This window comes from Stegostoma tigrinum, unplaced genomic scaffold (genome assembly GCF_030684315.1).
Source record: "Stegostoma tigrinum isolate sSteTig4 unplaced genomic scaffold, sSteTig4.hap1 scaffold_194, whole genome shotgun sequence".
Classification (NCBI taxonomy): Eukaryota; Metazoa; Chordata; class Chondrichthyes; order Orectolobiformes; family Stegostomatidae; genus Stegostoma; species Stegostoma tigrinum.
In genome coordinates this window covers 52329-78889 of record NW_026728133.1, presented here as the reverse complement: position 1 = coordinate 78889, position 26561 = coordinate 52329, and the positions used below count along the sequence as shown (strand labels likewise).

The window sequence follows — 26561 nt, the reverse complement described above, 5'->3', positions numbered from 1 at the left end:
GTTACAAGCTGGTTGCCTGAGATGGAGACTGAGAGGTCCAGGAAGGTGAGGGATGTGCTGGAGATGGCCCAGGTGAACTGAAGGTTGGGGTGGAAGGTGTTGGTGAAGTGGATGAACTGTTTGAGCTCCTCTGGGGAGCAAGAGGCGGCGCCGATACAGTCATCAATGTACCGGAGGAAGAGGTGGGGTTTGGGGCCTGTGTAGGTGCGGAAGAGGGACTGTTCCACGTAACCTACAAAGAGGCAGGCATAGCTGGGGCCCATGCAGGTGCCCATGGCCACCCCCTTAGTCTGTAGGAAGTGGGAGGAGTCAAAAGAGAAGTTGTTGAGGGTGAGGACGAGTTCAGCTAGGCGGATGAGAGTGTCGGTGGAGGGGGATTGGTCGGGCCTGCGGGACCGGAAGAAGCGGGGGCCTTGAGGCCATCTGCATGTGGAATGCAGGTGTATAGGGACTGGACGTCCATGGTGAATATGAGGTGTTGGGGGCCAGGGAATTGGAAGTCCTGGAGGAGGTGGAGGGCGTGGGTGGTGTCACGGACGTAGGTGGGGAGTTCCTGGACCAAAGGGGAGAAAATGGAGTCCAGATAGGTGGAGATGAGTTCGGTGGGGCAGAAGCAGGCTGACACGATGGGTCGACCAGGGCAGGCAGGTTTGTGGATTTTGGGAAGGAGATAGAAACGGGCCGTGCGGGGTTGGGGAACAATGAGGTTGGAGGCTGTGGGTGGGAGGTCCCCTGAGGTGATGAGGTCGTGAATGGTGTTGGAGATGATGGTTTGGTGCTCGGGTGTGGGGTCATGATCGAGGGGGCGGTAGGAGGTGGTGTCGGAGAGTTGGCGTCTGGCCTCGGCGATGTAGAGGTCAGTGCGCCATACTACCACTGCGCCACCCTTGTCTGTGGGTTTGATGGTGAGGTTGGGGTTGGAGCGGAGGGAGCGGAGGGCTGCCCGTTCTGCGGGGGAGAGGTTGGAGTGGGTGAGAGGGGTGGAGAGGTTGAGGCGGTTAATGTCTCGACGGCAGTTGGAAATGAAGAGGTTGAGGGAGGGTAGGAGGCCTGGGGGTGGTGTCCAGGAGGAGGACTTGTGTTGGAAGCGGGTGAAGGGGTCAGTGGAGGGAGGGTTAGGTTCCCGGTTGAAGAAGTAGGCATGGAGGCGAAGACGGCGGAAAAACTGCTCTATGTCCAACTGTGACTAGTATTCGTTGATGTGTGGTTGTAGGGGGACAAAGGTGAGCCCCTTACTAAGGACTGACCGTTCGTCCTCAGTCAGTGGGAGGTCCGGGGGGATGGTGAAGATGCGGCAGGGCTCGGTGTGGCTGTCTCCTCTGGGGTTGCTGGCTGTGGAGGTTGTGGGCGGAGCAATGAGGTCGTTGGCCATGGGCGGGGTTCTGTCGGCCGTGGGCGGGGTTCCAAAGTTTGGTCTGAGGAGCATTTGTTTTACTGCAAGAAGTGTGTAGTGAGCTATCAACGCAAGGTAGCTCAACTGTGGGGTCCTTACAAAAGTAATGTCAAAACTGAACAAGTTGAACTGCTGGGACAGGACAGATTTAGCAAATATCATGTGTGGCACAGCACAATTTTTGACAAAAAAATCTGAATTCTCAGATAAAGATGCATGAAAACTGATGCTATCATAAATCATGAACTATATTCAGAATTTTCATAAAGCTCAATGATAAACTGTATTCATCAAGAACTACAGTAATATTTATATTTTATTATCAACAATTTGACAATTTCACGAACAACGAAAATGCATATTTTTTTCACATTTTTCATTTCAATGGTTCAGCCAATTATTTTCTAACCACCATCTTTATCAGGCCAGAAAGCCATAACTCGTGGAGTGCCACACGGATCAGTCCGAGGACTACAATTATTTACTATCTACATTCATAACTTAGAGGAGGGGACAAGGCATAAATCCATCCAAATTTGCTGATGCTACAAAAATAGTGGGAGGGAATGTTCTCATGAGGACAAAGAATCTGCAAGGGGATAGACAGGTTGAGCAAGTCGGAAAAAGTTGGCAGATAGAGTTTAATGTAGGAAAGTACACTTTGGTAGGAAGAATCAAAAGACAGACTATTACTTAAATAGGGGGAAGACTCTAAAAAATTGCAGGTTAGGGGACTTGGATGCTGTAGTCCATGAAACACATACTAGCATGCAGGTGACTGATTGATTTATTGCTGTCACATGTACTCAGATACTGTGAAAAGTGTTGATTTGCATGCTGTAGAGGCAAATCATACCGTACAACGTGCAGAATACAGTGTTACAGCCACAGAGAAGATGCTGATAGAGAGAGATCAGAATTAACATTTGAGAGGTCCGTTCAAAAGTCACAACAGAATAGAGGCTGTTCTTAAATCTATTTGTACGCGTTTTCAAACTGATGTCCTCTGCCTGACAGAAGAGGACGGAAGAGAGTATAACCAGAGTGAGGGGGTATTTTGATTATGTTGGTTGTTTTCCCAAGGCAGTGGGAAGTGTGGATGGAGTCAATGGATGGAAGGCTAGTTTGCGTGACGGATTGGGCTGTGCTCATGATTCTCTTCAGCTTCTTGCAGTCTTGGGAACAGCAACTGCCATACCACACAGTGATGCATCCAGATAGGATGCATCTACAAAAATAGGTAGGGTCCTCATGGACATGCTGAATTTCCTTAGCCACCTTGACCATTGCGTCGACATGGGTAGACCAGGACAGATTGTTGGTGAGCAACATTCCCAGGAACTTGACACTGTCAACCATCTCCACTTCAGCACCATTGCTGCAGACAGAAGCTTCCTGAAATCAATGACCAGCTCCTTCATTTTGCTTATGTTGATGGAGAGACTGTTATCTTTCCATCATGCCAGCAAGCACTCAATTGTTTTTCCTGTAATCTGACTTATTGTTGTTTGAGGTCCGACCGACAATGGAAGCGTCATCAGCAAAATTATAAATAGAGTTGGGACCACACAGTCATGATTGCATAAGGAGTATAGAGTAGGGGCCTGAGTATGCAGCTTTGCTGGGCACCGGCGTTGAGGCTTACGGTGGAGGAAGTGTTGTCACCTATCCTTACTGATTGCGGTCTCTGGGTCAGGAAGTCGAGAATCCTGTTACAGAGAGGGATGCTGAGGCCGAGGTCTCAGAGTTCAGAGAGGAGTTTGTTTGGAATTACAGTGTGGAAGGTGGAGCTCTGATCAATAAGTAACAGCCTGATGTAGGTATCCTTGTTATCCAGACATTCCAAGGATGACTGTCAGGCCAGGGATCAGCTGTAGACCTGTTGCAGTGGTAGGTGAATTGCAGAGGATCAAAGCACTTTGGTAGGTTGGAGTTGGTGTGAGCCATGATTATGGTGATGCAAGTAATTAAGAAGGCAAATGGAATTTTGGCCTTTATTGTAAGGAGGTTTTAGTTCAAAAATGGGGAAGCTTTTTTGCAACTGATCAGGCTATTGAGGAGGTCACACTTGGAGAAATACAAGAAAGAATACACAGCCATGGGAAGCAGTTCAAAAGAGATTCACCGGGCTGATTCATCGGATCATGATTTATCAAGAATGGTTACACAGAAGGTCTTTATTCATTCAAGTTTAGAAGAATGAGGGGTGATCTTACTGAAACACAAAATTTTGAGAGGGCTTGACAGGCTAGATGTGAAGACAATGTTTCCATTAGTGTGGAAATCTCAAACTCAGCGACATAGTTACAGAAGAAGGGAACATTTATTGAAACCTGAGATGCAAAGGAATTTCTTCTTTCAGCAGGTAGTGATTGTTTAGAATACAAGAGAATTGTGAAAGGTAGATCACTGAAAGTATTTAAAGAAGGTGGTCGATAAGATTTTTGAAATAGAGAAGTTGAGGGCTCTGAGAAGCTGGTATGGAAGAGGAGTTGAATCCTGGGGCGGTCAGCCATGTTCTTATAGGATGGTGAGGCAGGGTCGAGAGGTAGAACATCCAGATCCTGGTGCTATTTCTTATGTTTTTGTCTGCTTTCTAGAACCAGTAAGGAGTTTTATTGTGCTACATGGCCAAGCGAGCTACTGACACAGAACAAGACTGAAATAATTTGCTCAATAAAACATTTCATGAGGCTTTATGGGATAAAGGAAATTTTCATGTACTACTTTGCTGACATCAATCAAAATCTGCTCAATTGAAAGAAATACATGCAGTTCATAAAATTTTATGTTGTTCTTCCCTTCAATGCATCAAGTATATCTTTGTTGTAATTCATTAAAGTTTGTCTTTCTCAGGGACTTAAAATATATGAAACAATACATAATACTGAAGTGCACAGCAGTTATCACAATGTTCCAATTCCAAATTCTTTTAGATGGATCGGGAAAAATATCTGCTACCTGCAGCTTCATCCTGAATATATTCAAATTGTCCAGTCCTGAACCATTTCAGACTGTGGTTTGGATGCTCACATCTCTCACTATTTGGATTTTGTTTTGCGAATACATTCTAAAGTGCAGACTGCAGACCAGAACATTGTATTTTTGAAAAAGAAATATTATAAAATTGAATAACTTTATAAACCATGATAATAAAATATTAATTGCTTGCTTAAATTGAAAGGGTTCTTTATCTTGCTCATCTGTTTGAAGCCAAATTATTTGTACATGCTTTCTACAACAGATTGGCTGGCTTTGAAAATGTTTTCACTGTTACCTGTATGAATTTCCACCTCATATTTCGGTCATCAAGCTGATGAGAAATCCTTGGAGATAAAGAGACATCAAGTGGAGATAACTGATTGGCCAGATCATTTAATATTTTGACTTCTTGTTTCACTGGGGCAATTTCTTCTTTAAAAGCCTAATAGAGAGGAAGCATATAAAATCTGAGAAACATCCTGAAATTAATGATTAAATGTTAATAAGAAATTAAGTTAAAACTAACATCCTAATATTAAATACAAAATACAAAAGCATCTGCTGGAAATGACATTCAATTAATGAAGATTTCGAGCTAAAAGTAACAGTGTCGATGAGAGAAAAAATGCTCTGCTCATCTGTCCTTGAGTGGCAACTTCAAATTTTGCATGTGTCCCTCGTTCTGCGCTCGCCAAAGTATAGGAAAAATCTTTCTACATATTCCTTGTGAAGACCATTCAGAATCATATATAGTTCAAGGAAATCACCTCCTTACTCTTCTCAATTTCAGCAAAAACAAGTCCAGTCCTTCTAAGATAACAAAGTGTGGAGCTGGATGAACACAGCAGGCCAAGCAGCATCTCAGGAGCTCAAAAGCTGATGTCTCGGGCCTAGACCCTTCATCAGAGAGGGGGATGGGGGGAGGGAACTGGAATAAATAGGGAGAGAGGGGGAGGCAGACTGAAGATAGAGAGAAAAGAAGATAGGTAGAGAGGAGAGTATAGGTGAGGAGGTCCTTCTAATTCCTTCCCAGTCCTTCTGATCTTACTTCATAAGACAACCCATAACCCTAACCCTAACCCTCTCTGATGAAGGGTCTAGGCCCGAAACGTCAGCTTTTGTGCTCCTGAGATGCTGCTTGGCCTGCTGTGTTCATCCAGCCTCACATTTTATTATCTTGGAATCTCCAGCATCTGCAGTTCCCATTATCTCTGAAGCTCTCTGATGAAGGGTCTAGGCCCGAAACGTCAGCTTTTGTGCTCCTGAGATGCTGCTTGGCCTGCTGTGTTCATCCAGCCTCACATTTTATTATCTTGGAATCTCCAGCATCTGCAGTTCCCATTATCTCTCTCCCCCATTAATTGCAAGTATTGTTCTTGTAAACCTAAATCTGAACTGCCTCCTTAAATGAGGCAACTTATATTATATGCCATAATTGAGGTACGGCTTCAATGCTATGTGTAACTGTGGCACAAAATCCTTACTTGTACGTTCATTTCCTTTTGTAATAACATATAGCATCCATTAGCATCCTTAATCACTTGCAGTTAATCAGAAAGCCTGGTACAAACACCAGATAACATGACAGTCCTCACAGGATGCATTTTCCAATGCTTTCAATATATAGTCATGTGTGTCTCAGTGAATAAAAATCCTCCTCATTTTACCCCAATTAAATCTCACAATAAAGGAAGTATGTCTGAAAGTCATCTCATCCTGAGGAAAACAGACTTGCTCCAGGAAAGCTGCTAAAATATATCAAGAAAAATATATATGAAATGGTTCTAGAAATTTCTGCAACACAAAGATCAAAGGAAACAATAGTTTGATGAACACACTGTTAAGTGTTGCACTTGCACATCACATTTTGGAAAACAAACAACACAGATTTTCTGCTTTTTTAAAAAAAGAATGTTGAATGTCTTCATTATGCAGCACTGCAGTGAACTGAAAAAGGTATAGACTTTTAACCTGCAAAGAAAGTATGTGCAGAAGTTAAAACAAACAAAAAAAAAGCCACTTCTGCCCTAAAAAGACAATATTACATCACAAAAAGACAGGGAAGTTGGAGAATGCAGCATCATGCTACCTGCAGAGATCAAGTTTTGTCTGTGTCATAAAAAACAAAAGAACTGTGGGCACTGTAAATCAGGAACAAAAGCAGAAGTTGCTGGAAAAGCTCAGCAGGTCTGGCAGCATCAGTGAAGAGTGAGATCTGAGGAAGGGTCACAGGACCCGAAATGTTATCTCTGGCATTGTCTACGTCAGAGTGAGTTATGTCTATTGCTTCAGCAAAATCCAACCAACTTTGAATGAAAATCAATGCTTAAGAAACATCCAAAACATCCGCTGTACCCATTGTGGCTTCCTCTGCATTGGGGAAACGATGCTTGGGGACTGCATTGCAGAACACCTATGCTCAGTTTGCAAGAAACAACTGCACCTCCCTGTCACGAACCATTTCAACTCCCCCTCCCAATCCTTAGATGACATGTCCATCCTGGGTCTCCTGCAGTGCCATAATGATGCCACCCGAAGGCTGCAGGAACAGCAACTCATCGTCCGCTTGGGAATCCTGCAGCCCAATGGTATCAATGTGGATTTCACAAGCTTCAAAATCTCCCATCCTCCCACTGCATCCCAAAATCAGCCCAGCTCGTCCCTGCCTCCCTAACCTATTCTTCCTCTCACCTATCTGCACCCCCCACCTCATGCTGCACCCCCATTTCTTACCTACGAACCTCATCCCGCCCCCTTGACCTGTCCGGTCTCCCCAGACTGACCTAACCCCTCCCTACCTCCCCACCCATACTCTCCTCTCCACCATCTTCTCCTCTATCCATCTTCAATTCGCCTCCCCCCTCTCCCTATTTATTTCAGAACCCTCTCCACCTCCCCCTTTTCTGATGAAGGGTCGAGGCCCGAAACGTCAGATTTTGGGCTCCTGAGATGCTGCTTGGCCTGCTGTGTTCATCCAGCTCCACACGTTGTTATCTCGCATTCTCGAGCATCTGCAGTTCCCATTATCTCTCTAAAATAAAGGCTGATGTCTTTCAAAACCCAATGTCAGATTTTGCAGGTCATCCTTACCCTGAAAAAATACCAAATAGGCATAAAGAAGAAAACTGGAGGTGAAACCATTCAAAAAATTTTCATTAGCACAATAAATGTTCAAACTGTAAAAGCAGGTTAAGCACCTGTACAGAAGGAAACTGTACTCAAACTTTACACAGACACTTAGAGCTAACAAATGCGAGAAACCAATATCCATTTCTTTCTGGATTACCAATTTTGCTGTTGGGAAAATAGGCCTCTACTGAGCAATGTAAATTCAAACAAGATAGCAACCTCTCAGAACTCAACACTCACAGTCGTAGAGTTCTGTTTTCACAGGTTGGAGTATAATAGGGTAAAGTACAATACACCAAATCTTCTTTGGTACCCTTTTCCTTCCATAAAGCTGCTTTTAGTAGATGCGCACAGAATTCATTTTATACACATTTAAAAGTTTCTAAGTTCAAGAGGCCAGTTCCAGCACTTTGACTTGCATCTTCTTCATCATCACAACAGAACAAAATAAACTCTCTCTTTGTAAGTCACGTTTTCAATTTTTAGTGACAAGGTGAAGTGCGAGAACTGCTCACTTGATGTTAAAATGTCCTAAGTATGTACCTATATATTTCAATTCTGTGAAATAGGTGGAATGAGTTCGAGAAAAGGATTAATTTTGTTGCTCTGGGAGAGAGCTGGTACAGATAAAATAGGCTGAATGGCCTCCTCCCATGCTAAAAATGTCCATAACTGTTCTTGGCGCTGCTAAATTGAAGTGGGCATCCTTTCATTATGACTGTGAGACGTAGCATGTTACAATAGATGGCATAATGGAGAAATCCTTTGTTATTAATGAATTTGTCGACACGAGGCATCCTTCCGAAGTCAAATGTTCGACATATACCTGTTGCACTGACTTAGTTCCAAACACTTACAATATGGAGGTGCTGGTGTTGGACTGGGATGGACAAAGTCAGAAGCCACATGGCATCAGGTTATAATCTGACAGGTTTATTTGAAATCACACAAGCTTTTGGAATGCAGTCCCTTCATCAGGTGCAGTCAGAGAGGAAAACACACAGACACTCAATTTATAAGCAAACAGATCAAAAGATCATACAACTGGTGTGAGTGGAGTGTCAGATAATAAGTCTTCATCCAGGATGTCTGTTTATTTGCAGATGTTTTGTTGAAGAAACACACAACTTGTAGTTACAGTCAGTGTGGTATCTTATAAATTCCTGCTTTGGAAATAAAGCTTAAAACTCTAAGACAGATTCTGAACACAAGCCTCTAAACTACAAGTCAGAGTCTGACCTGAGATGTCACCTTTTGTACATTCCTGTTGTGCTGCCCGATTATCATGACAGCACAGCACTGACATTGACTTCATAAACACTTTACTTGCCTCTAACACTCTTGGTCACCTGTAGAGAGTTATTATCTGACACTCCACTCAGGCCAATTCTATGATCTTTTGATCTTTCTGCTTATAAACTGTGTGTCTGTGTGGTCACCTCACTAACTGCACCTGATGAAGGGGCTGCACTCCAAAAGCTTGTGTGACTTGAAATGAGCCTGTTGGACGACAAACTGGTGTCATGTGACTTCTGACTTCAAACAGTTATAGAATATGTTTTCAATCCTACCTTGACTTGATAATAAGACAACTTCCTAAAATTTATAAAATGAGAAATATGTCTAACCCTGAGCCTTTTAAAAAGGAAATATTACAACCATAGTACAGTCAGACAGTAAAGACAGAAGGAACTGTGTCTGACACCACACAATTAATCCCCCTTATGGAAGAAAGGTTGGCTGCGTTCTCTTTCTTCAGGAACATCCAGCTAATACCACCTTACTACTGCTTGTTTTATTCAGCTGGTGTTCCATCTAATTCCTTTCGGTCTTGGTCAAACCCTCATGTAATTTATTTAAATTTTCAATAAAATAAATTTAACTTTATATTCCACAATTTGAACATGTCCTTTTAAGGTTTGAATGGTTCACTTTGTACAGTGCACATGTGGTGTTCATAATTGGAGAACATGGTGGAAAAATCAAGATATATTGACAAGCTAACTTCTGCGTTCTTGTCAGTAATGCCCTTTGAACAGAACATGAAGTTGCGGAACGATGTGGAGACAACAATTTAAAACTGGGAAGACCACTGTTTGTGGTCCGACCACACATTCATGCAATCCCTAAAGCTGTCTCTTTACATCTTTTTAATACTCTCTACCTGTCTCTTGTCTTGGCTCATTGGCAGTGAAACCTTCATCTGGAACTACTTCACTTCTGGACCTGACAATTCCAATGCATTCCCTGCTGGAGTCCCACATTTGCCCATGGCATCTAAAACACTCTAAGGCTCAGGGTTAGACATACTTCTCATTTTATAAATTTTAGGAAGATGTCTTATTATCAAGTCAAGGTAGGATTGAAAACATATTCTATAACTGTTTGAAGTCAGAAGTCACATGACACCAGCTTGTAGTCCAACTGGTTCATTTGAAATCACACAAGCTTTTGGAGTGTAGCCACCTTCACCAGGTGCAGTTAGTGAGGTGACCACACAGACACACAATTTATAAGCAGAAAGATCAAAAGATCATAGAATTGGCTTGAGTGGAGTGTCAGATAATAACTCTCTACAGGTGACCAAGAGTGTTATGAGGTCATCTAAAACTCCACTGCCTGAGTCTCATCTTGAAACAAATCCTATTCTCCGTACTTTCTAACTCACTGATACTATTAACAGTAAATTTATTAAATTCTCATTTTTGTTTACACATCGTTCCTTGGCTACGCCTATCGCTATTTTGGTAATCTCCACCAGTCCAACCATAATTCAGGATATCTGCACTCGTCTAATTATGTCCTCTTGCCCACTCTTGATTTTAAATGGCCCACTACTGGTTGTCAAACATTTAATTGTGTAGGCTTCAAACCCAACAAGAGACTTCCTCCACCTCTTAGCCGCTGTACCTTTCCTCTTTTAAAGGCACTTTTTAAAACAATCCTCTTTGATCAAGCTCTTGATCATCAGAACTAAGAACTTAATAAGGCTCAGTTGTATTCAGATGCCATCAAAACTTTGCCTCCATTAAAGAGATATAAAGTGGTTGAAGACATTGCACAGCAGACAGGGATGAATTGGGGAGTTATTTCAAAGAGCTATGATATGCCAGAAGACCTCCTTCCACACGCCAACTCTGATTCTACGTAACAAAAATGATTTTCAGACTTGGGAAGAGCCTTCAAAAATGTCACTGGTAACCAGCTTTTGGGCAGAGTAGAGCTGCTGAGATGATAGACCAGGAAAGAGGGGTACCAGTAGTGATAATATGCTGAACACAATCAAATTTTGAGGTTGTAGAATGATGTGGTCTTCAGCATTTTTGAAACTTTGACCCTTTTCCTTCCTCTTCACGGAGCAAGTCAAATAGCGGCAGCACAATGTTGCATGGCTGCTCAAGCCTGCTCCACCGTTGATGATGATTGTGGCTGGTCTTCTCCATCAATTAAACTTTTGCTCGTATCTCATCCTCTTTTCAAAACATCGGTCTATTCACGTGTAGTATCCCTCTCGCTAATTTAATGAGAATTCATTCCAATCACTGAACTCCTAACGCTGACCCACCCCAGATCAAAAAATTCAGCTGAGATCAGGAACTCATCTAACCTGTATGGCTGAGCTGGCTTTTAAAAAGTTTGCCAGTGAGAGAGTCCCAGTTAGAAACATTCATTCAAAAAAATACAATTGCATGGATTACTCTACAATCCTAAGCTCCATTCAAATTCAGTTGGCTGAACGGTTGGTTTGTGATGCAAAGTGATGCCCTGCAGAGAGGGCTCAATTGCCACACCAGTGAGCTTACCACAAAGGATCTTTGCCTCAACCCCTCTACTTGCCCGAGGCATGGTGATCTTCAGGTTAAATCATAACCAGTTGTCTCTCTCTAAGGAGTGGCCAAATGGCGTGCTAAGACTTTACCTTTAATCCTGATAACATAGCAACAAGCAGATAACTCAGCTGATGTCACTGACTAATAGAATCCTCAATTATACTAATATTACCGATGTGATATCATCAGAAGGCATGCTCAACTAAGTTTTAATTTTCAAATTAAGTTAACAACCATTCAATCAATATTACTTAAGTACTCATATTACTGATCGTCTCGATACAACATTGCAGTTACATCTGTTCATAAGTGAAGTGCAATGTAATTGCACTTATTTTGGTTTTATCAATGTGATCCTGCAATGAGTCAATAAGCAGGTCACCCACAGGTTGCCAATCAGTGTGGACCCCCTCAGCTGTTATCACGAGCCTCAAGATCATCCAGAGCTTTCTGCAGTTCTTGAAGTTTCTCCAATGCCTTTTCCACCTGTTTCTGCCAGTTGCTTGCATGGATTTTCAATTGCTCCCAATTTTCCTTCACTTCTGTTGACTGTTTGAGGACAGCTTTGGCAATTCTCTGGGCTCTCTCTTCCGGGTTAGGTTCTGGAAATATGAAATGCAAATAATTTATCAACTATTCATGACTTTGATCGATGGAACTGAAGTTTTCTTTCGAAACCCCTTTCCTTTAAAAGGTCTCTCTGGACTTTATCCTGAAATTGGGAATATATAGTATAAGACTAAAGATTTTGTTACAGGCACATCAATGATAAATTCTGTAATGAGCTAGCAGGTCATGGAGCCATTAACAGAAAATCTCAGAGAACCAATACAAAGCCAAATAAAATTGTGCAGATATTTGAAATTTATGACTACCAAGGAAACTTTAAAAAAGGAAAAAGATTAGAGCGACTAAATGGGTAAAATTCTCAACAAAAGATTTGACATATCCTTTCAGGATATCTTTCATAGCTATTAAAACAAACATCCAACACAAACCAAGTTTCATCTTTCAGGACTGGCAAGTTAGAATGATAAACCCTAAGTCTACCCTGCACAATTCGCTCTAGAACTCACTCAATGAGGTTGTTACGAGATATAGAGATAACAAAGTGTGCAGCTGGATGAACGCAACAGGCCAAGCAGCATCTTAGGAGCACAAAAGCTTACATGTTGGGCCGAGACCCCTCATCAGAAAAGGGGGAGGGGGAGAGGATTCTGAACTAAATAGGGAGAGAGGGGGAGGTGGATCGAAGATGGATAGAGGGGAAGATAGTTGGAGAGGAGACAGACAAGTTGAAGAGGTGGAGCTGGTAGAGGTGAGTGTGGGTGGGGTGGTAGGGAGAGGATAGGACAGTCCGGGGAGGATGGACAGGTCAAGGGGTGAGGTTAGTAGGAAGGAAATGGGGGTGTGGTTTGAGGTGGGAGGAGGGGATAGGTGAGAGAAAGAACAGGTGAGGGAGGCGGGGACGAGCTGGGCTTGTTTTGGGATGCAGTAGGGGGAGGGGAGATTTTGAAGCTTGTGAAATCCACATTGATATTATTGGGCTGCAGGGTTCCCAAGCAGAATATGAGTTGCTGTTGCTGCAACCTTCGGGTGGCATTGTTGTGGCACTGCAGGAGGCCCAGGATGGACATGTCATCGAAGGAATAGGAGGGGAAGTTGAAATTGTTCGCGACTGGGAGGTGCAGTTGTTTGTTGTGAACCGAGCATAGGGACTGCTTTGCAGAACACTTAAGTCTCTCCTTGGTTTCCCCGATGTTGAGGAGTCCACAACGGGTACAGCGGATGCAGTATACCAGATTGGTAGATGTGCAGTTGAACATCTGCTTGATGTGGAAAGTCTTCTTGGGGCCTGGGATGGGGGTGAGGGAGGAGGTATGGGGGCACGTGTAGCACTTCCTGCAGTTGCAGGGAAAATGTCGGGTGTGGTGGGGTTGGAGGGAAGCGTGGAGCCGACAAGGGAGTCATGGAGAGAGTGGTCTCTCCAGAAAGTAGACAAGGGTGGGGATGGAAAAATGTCTTTGGTGGTGAGGTCAGATTGCAGATGGTGGAAGTGTTGGAGGATGATGCGTTGTATCCAGAGGTTGGTAGGGTGGTATGAGAGGATGAGGGGGTTCTCTTTTGGTGCTTATTGCGGGGATGAGGTGTGAGGGATGAGTTGCAGGAAATGTGGGAGACATGGTTCTTGACCACTGTGTGTGGTTGGGTGGGGGGTGGGGGGTTGCGGTCGTTGAAAAACAAGGACATCTGACGTGTACGGGAATGGAATGCCTCATCCTGGGAGCAGATGAGGCGGAGGTGAAGGAATTGGGAATAGGGGATGGAATTTTTGCAGGAAGGTGGGTGGGAGGTGGTGTATTCTAAGTAGCTGTGGGAGTCGGTGGGCTTGAAATGGATATCGGTTTCTGGGTGGTAACCTGAGATGGAGACAGAGAGGTCCAGGAAGGTGACAGAGGTGTTGTAGATAGTCCAGGTGAACTTGAGGTTGGTGCCTGAGATGGGGACATATATAGCTCCATTCATATTCACAAATCTCTGTTTCAAATCTAATCTTCTGAAGCACGTACGTAATTTTTCATTGTCAATGAATGTTGTTATGTTGATTGCATAGAGAAAGTGTTTCAAGAGACTGATTGGCCTCATACTTTTCATCCAATTGTATTTGGCAAGTTGACGTTCAGCACTTCTGTAACAAGTCCAATTCCAGTAAGTGGAGCAAATGGCATGGTCAACATTTCAATATAAATACAAGAGAGAAAAATTAAGACAATGGCCTGAGTGTTTCGCCCGATTACAGCAGAGGCATTAACACATACTAGGTTACATTAATTTATCTCTGAATCTACCAAGGAATGAATTCTTTGACAATGTCATGACAACATTGAGACATTTGGCAAGCTCAGGGGCAAGGGGACTGGTTCAGAACTGTGCACAGAAACGTAATGAACAGAAACACTGTATGGTGAGAATGGTACTAAAAAGGAAATGGTACAATTTCATCTGTATCAATCTGTAGTTGGAAAACACATGGTTTGAACCGGCACCAATGCAAAATTGAATTGCCATTGCGTGACATACCATGTGTTCAGAATCAGAATGAGGAAGAGATGAAGCTTAGTTATGATTCATTTCATTAAAATGAATCTTAACTAACTAATCTAATTAAACGAAGCAGTTTTACATACAGAACGCTTGTTTACAAACAAAATCTGCACTGATTGACTTCCAGATAGTAAAATGAAAGCTGTTGATCTCAGACTTTGATTATACACAGAATTGAAAGATGAAGTGACAATCTTGGATTCAGGATTGCAAACTGACATCGGGGATTAAGCAACTGATAGAGACCATCCATGTAGTTAATCTTGAATTGGCAGCATTACAAGTGACCAGGACAATACTTGCTCTATAAAAATAAGAAAAATTAGAAACAGAAGACAACTAAGATACAAAAATGCGACATTCAATTCGAATTACAAAATACTTTAAGCAAACAATTTTATTTAATTCACATATATTATCTGCAATAATATCCATTTAATATTGGTTCTTCCAAACTGTTGCAGCATTTTGACATTAAAAGAATATTCCATCACAAGTATTGCTTGCTATAAAAATCCCAGCATGTTCTGAAATTCTTAGAATAAAAGTATTTCAATCCGATGGTGCTCCTGCATTATTCGTCAGTTCCCCACTCAATGGGTATGTTCTGATATGCAGGAAACTTCTATTGTTCGATATGGGGACGGGTATTTACTTGGCATTGTTCTAATGGAGGCAGCACTGACAGATTATAATTTTCTTCCTGTGGGCTCTATAGTCCAGATTTTTCTCTCCTCCATTATATTGCATTAAAGATCAACAACATTCACCATTTCCTCAGTCTGAGAACCTGCCATGTTAAAAAGTGACCAATTAAAGTGTTGCATTGCCTTCAATTTCACAAGGACTGAACTAATCTGCTGCTTACGACACTGATTGCAAAATTAAAAACCATGAATTGATAACAAAAACAGCGGGATTTTGTACTTTCCCTTGTGGCAAGTTTGAAAATAGAGGACATTTAATCAGGTGGAAGGATGGCACCACCTACAATTCTGCTTAGAGCCAGATTAAATCCATGGTGAGAAGACTTGTGCATAACTTCCCAACTTCGTTGCGAGTTAAAGTCCCCAATTGAGCAACTGACGTACACATACATCATCCCACAACAACTGGTATTGAGTCAACAGTGGGCAGGGGTGTCACCATTAAGAAATGTAACAGGCTTTCAAAGGCATTCAATGTGCAACATCAAGAAGGGGAAGTGGCGTGCTAATGGTGTTTCACTCAATCCTGGTCCGAGATCGAGCAATAATCGTAGGTTGGTTGCCAATGGTAACAGAGATCATCACCTCCCAAGTGACACTGCTGCTTAGTACACATGCTGGGTTCTGGTTAGCCAACCGCTCATGGAAAGTGACATCCCACCAGGTTTGCCACCGGTCTATTATGTGCCAGAGGGGAGAAAGATGTAGCTGCCTACGCATGAGAGGAGCAAGGTCAGGATGACATACCCCTTGAGGGGAGCGACCTGAGGCTGGCGTTCCCCTGAAGGGAAGCTGGTTGGGGCAAGCCGTTCCCTCATCAGTTCTCGAGTCAATGACCTAGACCCTCGTCGCTTCCACAGGATTCCATCCAGAGGCTAAATAGCTGCCTATTCATCAGTGCTTGCAACTACTTCAACTCCGATTCACAGCTGGACCTGCAGGTAAATCTGAAAAACCACTGTCCCAGAGTACAGTTTCTTTGCATAAAAGGCACATTTTCAAGCTAGGAAGTCAAGGTAAACCAATCTCTTCCAACCTTTAGAACTTGTGATGTTGGAAATCAGTCAAGTACAAAGTCGCAGCTCATCAGGAACTAAAACAAAGTTGCTGGAATAGCTCACCGGGTCTGGCAACATCTGTGATGGAAAACAAAAACAGCGTTAACGTTTCGGGTGCGGTGACCGTTCCGCAGCTCATCAGGGATGTTTATTACTGGAATATTAATTAAGTAGAAACTAAACAAAATTGGATAAAAGGCAGGAGATGGAGAGTGGTGATGCAAGGAAGTTTTCCATACTGGAGGCCTGTTGCCAGCGGTGTTCCACAGGGATCATTGCTGGGTCTGCTTTTGGTTGTCATTTATATAAATGATTTAGATGAGGATATAGAAGGCCTGGTTAGTAAGTTTGCAGATGATACCAAAATCGGTGGTACAGTGGACAGCAAAGAGGGGAAATGCCAGTTTTGAGGAAAGGTCACCAGACCCGAAACGTTAACTTTGTTTTTTCCTTCAAAGAAGCTGCCAGACTTCCTGAGATTTGACAGCAACTTTGTTTTTGTTCGCGATTTACAGCATCTGTAGTTCTTTCGGTAGTTAAGAAGGTGTTTCATGACTCAGACCTTTGAGGAGAAGAGTTGGAATGCCATGTTGAAGTTGTACAGGATATTGGTGAGGCCTCTTCTAAACTGTTGTGTCCAATTCTGGTCGGTGTTCAAGGAAGGATATTATTAAGCTGGAGAGGGTTCAGAAAAGAATTACCAGGATGTTGCCAGAAATGGAGGTTTTGAGATTTAAGGTGAGAATAGACTGGGGCTTTTTTCACTGCATCTTAGGAGGTTTCGGGGTCACCCGATGAATGTTTATAAAATAATGAGGGATCTAGATAAGGTGAACGCCAAATGTCTTTTCCCTACTGTGGAGGATTTCAAAACTATGGGGCATAGTTTTAAGATGAGAGGAGAAAGATTTAAAAAGGAAACGAGGGGCAATATTTTTATACAGAGGATTGTTCATATGTGGAATGAACTTCCAGAAGAATTGGTGGATGCGGGTACAGTTTCACTATTTAAAAGACATCCAGGTAAGTACATGAATGGAGGGATATGGCCGAGCGCAGGAGGCAGGCAGGACTACTTTAGTTTGGGATTATGGTCAGCATGGACTAATTGGACTGAAAGGTCTGTTTCGTGTTGTATCACTCTCTGACTCTATAAATACAATTTTATTTAAATGCTAGTGTATCTTCTTTAGCATTGATCAAGGGTAGGTTATGGACAAAATAGAGCTTTGTAATTAGTCTGATCTCAGCTGTTTAAGGAGACTGGTGAAGTCTTTGTTGTCAGAAAAGTGGCCTAAAAAGGAAACAAATACAAGATTGGGTTGCCTCTTGAGGTTAACCACAGATCTATGTAAATGTCTGGCTCACATTCAGGAGGACTTTGCAATGTGTGACTTACTAGTGTTTTATACCACTACAACAATCGAATATGATGGATTTGCTTTACAAGAAAAATGGTGAAGGGCTATTTTGTTTCACTTTATAATTTACAACACACTATCAAGGTCATTCATGTATGACAACTGAATGAATCAAATTCCATTTTAGTTGAGGAATCGAGTGGTAATATCAGGTTTGGCCTTTGAAATGACAAGTGTTATGATCCCAGTTGATGGTGATACTGGACAATTCAGATTCCAGGGTGAGATAAATTTTCGTTCTCTTTACTGTGGTATTCAATTACTGAAAATGCTCACAAACGGATGCCTATGTATATTTATAACAGAAGAACATAGAAAATTATTAGATTAAAACCCACGTCTTGTCCTTCTCACTACACACGGTATAGGTGTACAATTCAAACTTAAAACTTGCGCAGCATTCCTCCAGTATAGAATCCAAGCTCACAAATAACATTATTATGTGAAGCCTGTTCAATATTGCTCTCCAGAGAGAGAAAAATGTTTTCATTTTCTATTAATGTCCTCTTATCATTATTTTAATTTTACTTGGATGGATTTCATTTTAACAGCATTGAAACCTTCATTTTTTTTAGTTTTATGAATCACAGAAACTCAGTAAGCAGGTACAGCAGGTATTAAGGCAGGGAAATGGAATTTTGGCATTTGTTGCTCAAGAAAGAGAGTATACAAATACAAAAGAAGGTCGCTGCAACTATGCAAGGCATTAGTGAGTCCACACCTGGAGCCCTGTGTACAGTTCTGGTTTCCTTACTTAAGGAGAGATGTCATTGTATTGGAGGCAGTCCAGTGGAGGTTCACCAGGATGATTCCAGAGACGAGAATGCGTCTTAAGACAGACAGAGTAGTTTCGGCCTACATTCTCAGGTGTTCAGAACAATGAGAAGGGATCTAATTGAGGGATATAATATGTTCAAGCAGATTGATAAAGTTGACGTGGAAAGGATGGTTCCTCATGCGGGCAATAGAACAAGAGGTCATAGTTTTAGCATAGGGAAAGAAGGTTTAAAGGGATGATGAAAAATTTCTACACTGGAAGGGTCATGAATCTCTGGAATTCACTCCCTGAGAAGGCATTGGAGGGCTGTGACATTGAGCAAATTTGAAGAGGAGATAGAACGATTTTTGAGTTCATAATGGGTTCAAGAATTATGGAGAGCAGGTAGGAAACTGAAGTTGCAGCAGAGATAAGATCAACCACAATCATATCAAACAGCGGGGCTCAAGGAGCTGAATTGTCTTACTCCTCCTAGTACTTAAGTTCATTATCATTTTTGGTTTGGAGCTGTGAACTGTGAGCTGAGAGTGACCTTTGGACTGTGAGCAGCAGCTTATGTGAAAAAAGAAGAAACAATTTGATATTTGTTTATGAGGCTAGGTCTGGATGTTAATTGCAGGTCAATTCTTCTTCCAAGAAAACTCTATTGATGAGTCATTAGCAAAGAGAAACCAATATTGAACTGTCTTTAAATCAGAAGGATTGTCCCTGCAAAAGCTACAGGACAGAGATTTGATTGCCAACTGGTTGTCCTCCCATTATCAACTTATTCTAAGTTAAGAGGTCCTCTGTTACAAGTAATAATTAAATATCCCCCAAAGCCTACTGAAAGGTATTTGCATAGCTCAATGTTTTCAGAAACCAAGACAGAAGCTCAGAAATTACTGGAAATGCTCAGCGAGTCTGGCAGCATCTATGGACAGAAGTTAGAATTAACGTTTCAGATCCTGTGACACTTAGAAATAAGGAATTCTGAGGAAGGGTAATACGACCCAAAATGTTAACTCTGTTTTCTCTCCATAGATGCTGCCAGATCTGCTGGTTTTTTACAGCAACTTCTGTTTTTGTTTCTGATTTACAGCATCTGTAGATTGTTCAGATTTTAACTTAACATACAATCTCATCTGACTGTGAGATTTTAGATGATGGACAAAAACAAAATTTCTGGAAAAGCTCAGCAGGTCTGAAAACATCTGTGAAGGCAAAAAAGAGGTACGATGTCAGATCTGGTGGCCCTTCCTCAGACCTGATCAGAAGAAGGGTTGACAGATCTGAAATCTTAGTTCTTTTTTTCCTTCACAGATGCTGCTGGACCTGCTGAGCTTTTCCAGCAGCTTTGTTTTTGTTCCTGATTTGCAGCATCCACAGTTCTTTCCATTTTAAAGATCATGCAGTCTGGTTAAGTAAACTGGCCAGTTACACTTGATTTAGTTTTTTCTCTTTGATACATTCCTTAATTATAATCTGTTTGTCTGTCTTTCTGTCTTTGCTAGAATTGGGGCTAGAATCAAAAAAGATGATGTTTAAGTCATAGGCGTTCGTCAGAATACCTTTTTGCTTAACTTTTTTTAAAAAAGATACTATATTGTTCATAAACTGTAAAATCTTTTGTTTTAGCTATGAACCTGGTGTCAGGTATTGTTATTCACAAAGTCTGGCACTGGCTTTTCAAAAAATCTGATTAGGAAACATTGGGATCAATTTTGAACGTCACTAAATACTTTATGTCAATGAGTTGCAAATATAGACAGTGAAGCTGATTGAATACGGCTGTGACTTCAGGTCATAAAATCAGTAATAACATACTTATATTAAATAAATAAAGACATTCCATCACATTCTCTTACTAATCAAGTTCACTTTGATTGTGACATTAATTTCTCTCCGTATTTGTTCTTGATAAAGCAACCACATTGATATTGTCTCTAATTCAGATAAGTGGGCAAGGTAAGGGCACTGTGACAGTCAGCCAGTGTTACTCAGAACAGCGGATGAGGGCTCTGTGACAGGCAGTGTTACTGAGAGGAGGGAGTGAGAGGCCTGTGACATTCAGTCAGTGATTCTGAGAGGAGGGGTTTAAGGCCGGGAGATAGTCAGAGTTACCAAGAGGAGCAGTTGAGGGCCCTGTGACGGGCCGTGTTACTGAGAGGAGTGGGTGAGGGCCCTGCGACAGGCAGTCTTACTCAGAGGAACGGCTAAGGTCCCTGTGACAGGCAGTGTTACTGAGAGGAGCGGGTGAGGGCCCTGTGACAGTCTGTCAGTGTTACTGAGGGCAACGGGTGAGCACCCTGTGACTGGCAGTGTTACTGAAAGGAGGGGGTGAGGGCACGGTGGCGGAGTGTGTTAAAGAGAGGAGGGGGTGAGGGCCCTGTGGCAGACAGTATTACTGAGAGGAGTGGGTGAGGGCTCTGTGACAGTTGTGTTACTTAGAGGAGTGGGTGAGGGCGCTGTGACGGGCAGTGTTACTGAGAGGAGCGGGTGAGGGCCCAGTGACAGTCAGGGGATGTTACTGAGAGGAGTGGGTGAGCGCCCTTTCCAATCAGTCAGTGTTACTGAGACGAGTGGGTGAGGGCCCTGTGACAGTCAGTCAGTGTAACAGAGGAGCGGGTGAGAGCCCTGTGACAGTCAGTGTTACTGAGAGGAGCAGGTAAGGTCCCTGTGACGGGCAGTGTTACTGAGAGGAGCAGGTAAGGTCCCTGTGACGGGCAGTGTTATTGAAAGGAGCGGGTGAGGGCCCTGTGACAGGCAGTGTTACTGAGAGGAGCGGGTAAGGTCCCTGTGACAGGCAGTGTTACTGAAAGGAGCGGGTAAGGTCCCTGTGATGGGCAGTGTTACTGAAAGGATCGCGTGAGGGTTCTGTGACAGGCAGTGTTACTGAGAGGAGCACGTGAGGGCCCTGTAACTGGCAGTGTGACTGAGCGGAGCGGTGAGCGCTCTGTGACAGTCTGAGGGCACTGTGACGGAGTGTGTTACTGAGAGGAGGGGGTGAGGGCCCTGTGACAGTCAGTCAGTGCATAACTGAGAGGGGCAGGTGAGGGCCCTATGGCAAGCAGTATTACTGAGAGGAGTGGGTGATGTCCCTGTGACGGGCAGTGTTACTGAGAGGGGGGCGCGAGGGCCCTGTGACGGGCAGTATTACTGAGAGGAGGGGGTGATGTCCCTGTGACGGGCAGTGTTACTGAGAGGGGGGGGGGGGGCGAGGGCCCTGTGACGGGCAGTGTTACTGAGGGGGGGGGGGGGGGGGCGAGGGCCCTGTGACGGGCAGTATTACTTAGAGGAGGGGGTGAGGGCCCTGTGACGGGCAGACAGTGTTACTGAGAGCAGAGGGTTGGCCCAGTGACAGTCAGAGAATGTTATTGAGAGGAGTGGGTGAGATAAGGCTCTCCCTGAAAAGCAGGCATACCAGCAGAGACCTGAGAGTGAACACCGGTTTTTGTCCCCTACAATTAAGCAGGAGAATGAGTAAATTAAAAGCAAAGATCCGTGTTCTGTTGAGTTAAGGTATGCCTGGAATTAAGATCTGACCCATGATTGGTGCATCCTACGCTACATGTCAAATGCTGAGTGCTCCTGCTGGTCTGCATGACCATGTGTACAGCAGGTGCCTCTTATTGGAGCAATTTGAGCAACAAGTTGGAGCATTAGAGAGCATTGATGAGTCTGACAGGTTTAGTGATAAAAACCACAAGAACTGCGGATGCTGTAAATGACGAGCAAAAACAAAGTTGCTGGAAAAGCTCAGCAGGTGTGGCAACATATGTTGGAGGAAAAAACAGAGTTTACATTTCCAGTCCAGTGACCCTTCCTCAGAACTGATGGTGGCTGGGAAAACATCAGTTTCTATGCCGAAAATAGGGAGGAGGGTGGGGGAGGGAGTAAACAATAGGATAGAGCCCAAAGAGAGAGAAAGACAGGTGGACAGATAAAGGAGTTGCTAATGATCAGGCTGGGAAGTCGTCAATGGGGACTGTTAGTCACTAACAACAGGGAGTGTGTGGTGGCAGGCTGCGTGGTAACAAAGCCTGGTGTGTGGGGTGGGGGCGCTGGGATATGGGAGAGTTTAGGCCCTAAAATTGCAGAACTCAATGTTAAGTCTGGAGGGCTGTCAGGTCCCCAAGTAGAAAATGAGGTGTTGTTCTGTCTGCTTGTGCTGGGCTTCACTGGAACACTGTAGCAAGCCGGAGACAGAGATGTTGGCCAGGTTGGTTGATAGTATATGTTTCAGGGTGTTGTTTTGTGATTGAATGCAAGTTTTATGAGGAGAAACTGGTAGGCTAATTGCGTTTTCCATGCAGCAGAGGAGGCTGAGGGGAAATCTGATCGACGTATACAAAATTATGAGAGGCATAGATTGATTGTGAGAACCAGTAGACGAGTTTAAGTCAGGGGGCATAGATTTCAGGTAAACTGTCAGCTATTTAGAGGGGATCTGAGGCAAGTGTTTTCACCAAAAGTGATACAAACATGTAATATGCTGCTTGACAAGGTGGAGAAGGCAGATACGCTTGCAATATTAAAGAAGCAACAGATGAGCATTTAAAGGGCCAGGGTATGGTAGGTAATGACTCAGTGCAGGTAAATGGGATCAGTAGTTTGATGTTTGTTAGTTGGCATTGATGTTGATCAAGTGAGCCTGTTTCTGTACTGCATGACTTTATGAAGCAGGGGAGGAGATATCAAAAGGTCCTGGCAAAGATTTTTCAAGTCATTTCTGGCCACAGCTAAGGTGCCAGAGGACCGCTCATACTTTTATATAAAAGAAGAAAGGACAGATCCAGAAGTTACAAGCCAGTCTAACCTTGGTGGTAGGGAAGTTATCAGAAAGAATTTTAAGGGACAAAATGTCGCTGCACTTGGAGAAACATGGAATGTTCGGGGATAGTCAGCATGGCTTTGTTGAGGTAATGCCATGGTTTGCAAATTTTATCTAATTTTTATTGAGGAGATATCAGAAGTGTTGAAGAGGGAAATTCATCTGATGTGGTCTATATGTTTTTGATAAGGTCAGTGATAGCAGACTGGTCAACAAAACAAGAGCTCATGGGATCTAAGACTCAGTGGAGTGTTGGATCCAACTTTGCCTGAAAGGCCAGAAGCAGAGGGCATGAACTCTTGCTTTTGGACATCAAGGTCCCTTTGTTTCTCAGTGCTCTCTAGGGATCTACTAGTCATTGTGAACATCTTTCACTTACCAGAGCTCCCAAAATGCATCACTACACATTTGCACTCTATCAATTGAGATTACCAGATCAAATTGTTATCCATTCAGATGCCACAAAGCTGTCAGATCAGAAAGTAACTGGATTCATGAATGATTCTCCATTTCCCCAAAGTCAGTTGATCTTCCCTGTCTCAGGCAAAGGCAGCATTTTGGTATGGCTGATATACATCTCGTGGCACGCAGAAAAGTGTCCTCTGAAAATGAGACACATCAATACATCACCAAAATATGGTAGGACAGTAAACACATGCTTTTTGCTTTTGAATATGGTAATTAAGAACACATTGCAGAACGTAAAGTCATGTAACGTTTTGTGAAAATGAACAAAAACATATTTCAAGATGCTGATCTATAAATTTTCTAATAATTTGAAGTTACCACGATCACTAGGTGAGTGGAAACATTTTCAATTGTTCCCACAACAAACAATTCTAAGTAACTGTCACAGAATCTTCTGTCATGCGCTGTAACATGTTTCTTTAAATAACATACGAGTCCCTGCATTATTTCTCACTCTCCAGCTTAGCATTACTTTATTTCTAAAATCTTACTCCTCTATAAAGCCAAGTGTTCTGCAGAAAAGTGGTTGTTCCTGCAATAGATTAAGTGGCTGACCTGTTTAAACATGAAGGTGTCAGCGCGGCTCCTCTGGCCCTTCTATGGGCTGAATCCAAAGCAGTTATGATTGTCTCCTCCTTATCCATTAGTTCATGTCTGAGTGCCTGCACGTGAAATTCCATTGAGAAATTATCACCATTTGAAAGCAACACTGTACATTTCCATTTAGTAAATCCAATCAATCAGCACTGTCAAAAAAAAACACTGATAATTGTATTAGGTTCCAATGAAGTAGTCAATCACTTAAGTTTCTAATATTGAAAGTACATTTAATGCAGAAAGACTAATTACCACCGCAACCTTAAGCAACAGTCAAGCAATGCTGACACAACATGTTAATGCCCATTAGAAGGCCTCTATTTATCAGATATCAGAAGTATTGAAGAGGGAAATTCATCTGATGTGGTCTATATGTTTTTCATATTATGTTCTTCATATTAAATGTGCTAATCTGTGGATGGGGACAAAGGATGAAGATGGGCATATTTACAGAAAAACACCGTGACTGACAAATCACATCACTGGTTGGAAATGAGAATTGAGAGGAAGATACAAAGATGCTTCAAGAGGATTTGGAGTGACTAAGAGAGAGGGCAAAAAAAATTGTTTGATTCACTTTTTTTTTGAGCAGCTCATGCTGGGTTCATCCTCACCTTCACCAGCTCTCACCTGTGGCTCCAAATAGTTACTAGAATCTGACAGAAGCCACATAATTGTAAAAAAAATTTCAATAGTAAGGTCAAATGCAGGGAAGGTAAACACTGCATCTCTTACAATTGGTGACTTTATGATTGGTCTATTCTAGCAGGCAAAGGCTGATTCTCCAATACTGGACAGATGAGACCAATCTCAAGGCCAATGGTCACGAGCACAGAACCATGTTGTGGAACATCTGGTTTCCGGGACAATTCACTCTAGATCTCCCAAACATACTGAAGAACTTGCAGCTTCTAATGTTGCTGTTCCAGTTTCAGAAAAACAGAGCTTGATTTTTGTTTTTTCATGAGATAAGACCCCTAACAAACAAAAAAAAATTCTGAAGAGACACAGTTTGTTTCTTGTGATTCAGGCCAGGATTTGTTCACACAACAATGATGGGAAAGTTAGAGGAAAAGTTTCCATATAATGGAATAGGGAATGCTTTTACTGCAAGTGATTATTCAAGCAAAATCTAGTGCTTCACTTAAAAGGGAACTGGGTGAAATATTTACAAGAAAAGAAAATTAAAACAAAGGAAACAAGTAGGGAATTTGGATGAAAAGTCCCCCTTCCTCCATTAGGAGGGTAGCACCAGCACATGCAAGACTAAACTAATCATCCTCAGGGCAAATTTTGTTTTAAATCAATTAGAGAAGGAATATAAATGTGGTTCCATTGTTTATAAAGGGTACGAAGGAAATGCCAAACAATTAAAAGCCTGCTTGTCTTACGTTAGTGGTGGGAAAATTTTAAAATCGATCTGAGAGATCAAATAAACTAACTGAGAAAGGCATGGACTAGTCATGGATAGTCAGCACGGCTTTGTCAAGGTAAGGTCATTACTTACAAATTTAGTTGAATTCTTTAAGAAAGTGGCAAGGAGGATCGATGAGGGTTGCGCAATGAATTTGTCGACATGGATTTTAGCAAAGCAATTGATAACGTCCCACCTGAGAAGTGCAAAAAAGTGAAAGCTCATGGGTCATGGGATACGGAGTAATGTGTTGACTAATCGGCTTAGTGGCAGGAAACAAGGGTAATTGTTCATGGCTGTGCTTATGAACAGAAAGCAATTTCCATTGGTGTTTCACAGGGCTTGATTTTGGGGCCCCTTTAATTTATTTTATAGATGAACGATTCAGACTTGAACATGGGGGGCACAATTGGTAAATTGGCAGACAACTGAAAAATTGGATGTAAGGTGGCTAGGACAGAGGATAGCTCCAAGTTCCAAAATGATATTAGATGGGTTGGCGGAGAAGGCAGGAAAGCAACAGATGGAGCACAACTCTGACAAGTGTGATGCATTGCTTTTCATGAGGACATAAAGGGAATACACAATAAATAGGAACATACTGAGAGGGGTAGATGAAGTGGGGGATCTAAGCATGGAAGTGAACAGGTTCCTAAAGGTAGCACTACAGGTCAGTAATGTTCTGATGAAGGCACAGGGAATGCTTTGCCTCATTGGGAAAAGTGTAGATTACCAAAGTAAGGACATCATGATAAAACTGTACAAGATACTGATGATGCCACAACTGGAGTAGTGTGTGCAGTTGTGTTCATCACAATCCAGGAAGTATATAATAACTCTGGAGACAGTGCAGAAAAGATTTACTC

The 26561-nt window shown here is 42.6% G+C and overlaps 2 long non-coding RNA genes across 4 annotated transcripts in view; both read right to left on the bottom strand.

Annotated features, from left to right (window-relative positions):
• Positions 1-11527: 11527 nt before the first annotated feature.
• Positions 11528-19692, bottom strand: LOC132207881 (uncharacterized). The gene is made up of 2 exons (XR_009443950.1): positions 13755-19692; positions 11528-11936 (listed from the first exon to the last, which is right to left on the bottom strand). It is a non-coding gene; the product is annotated as an uncharacterized LOC132207881 (long non-coding RNA).
• Positions 19693-21661: 1969 nt separating this feature from the next.
• LOC132207882 (uncharacterized) overlaps positions 21662-26561 on the bottom strand; it is a 56301-nt gene continuing 51401 nt past the window's right edge. For all 3 annotated transcript variants that reach the window (XR_009443951.1, XR_009443952.1, XR_009443953.1), the window contains 2 exons: positions 24240-24346; positions 21662-23818 (listed from right to left, as the gene is read on the bottom strand). This is a non-coding gene — a long non-coding RNA (uncharacterized LOC132207882). The remainder of the gene's footprint in view (positions 23819-24239; positions 24347-26561) is intronic.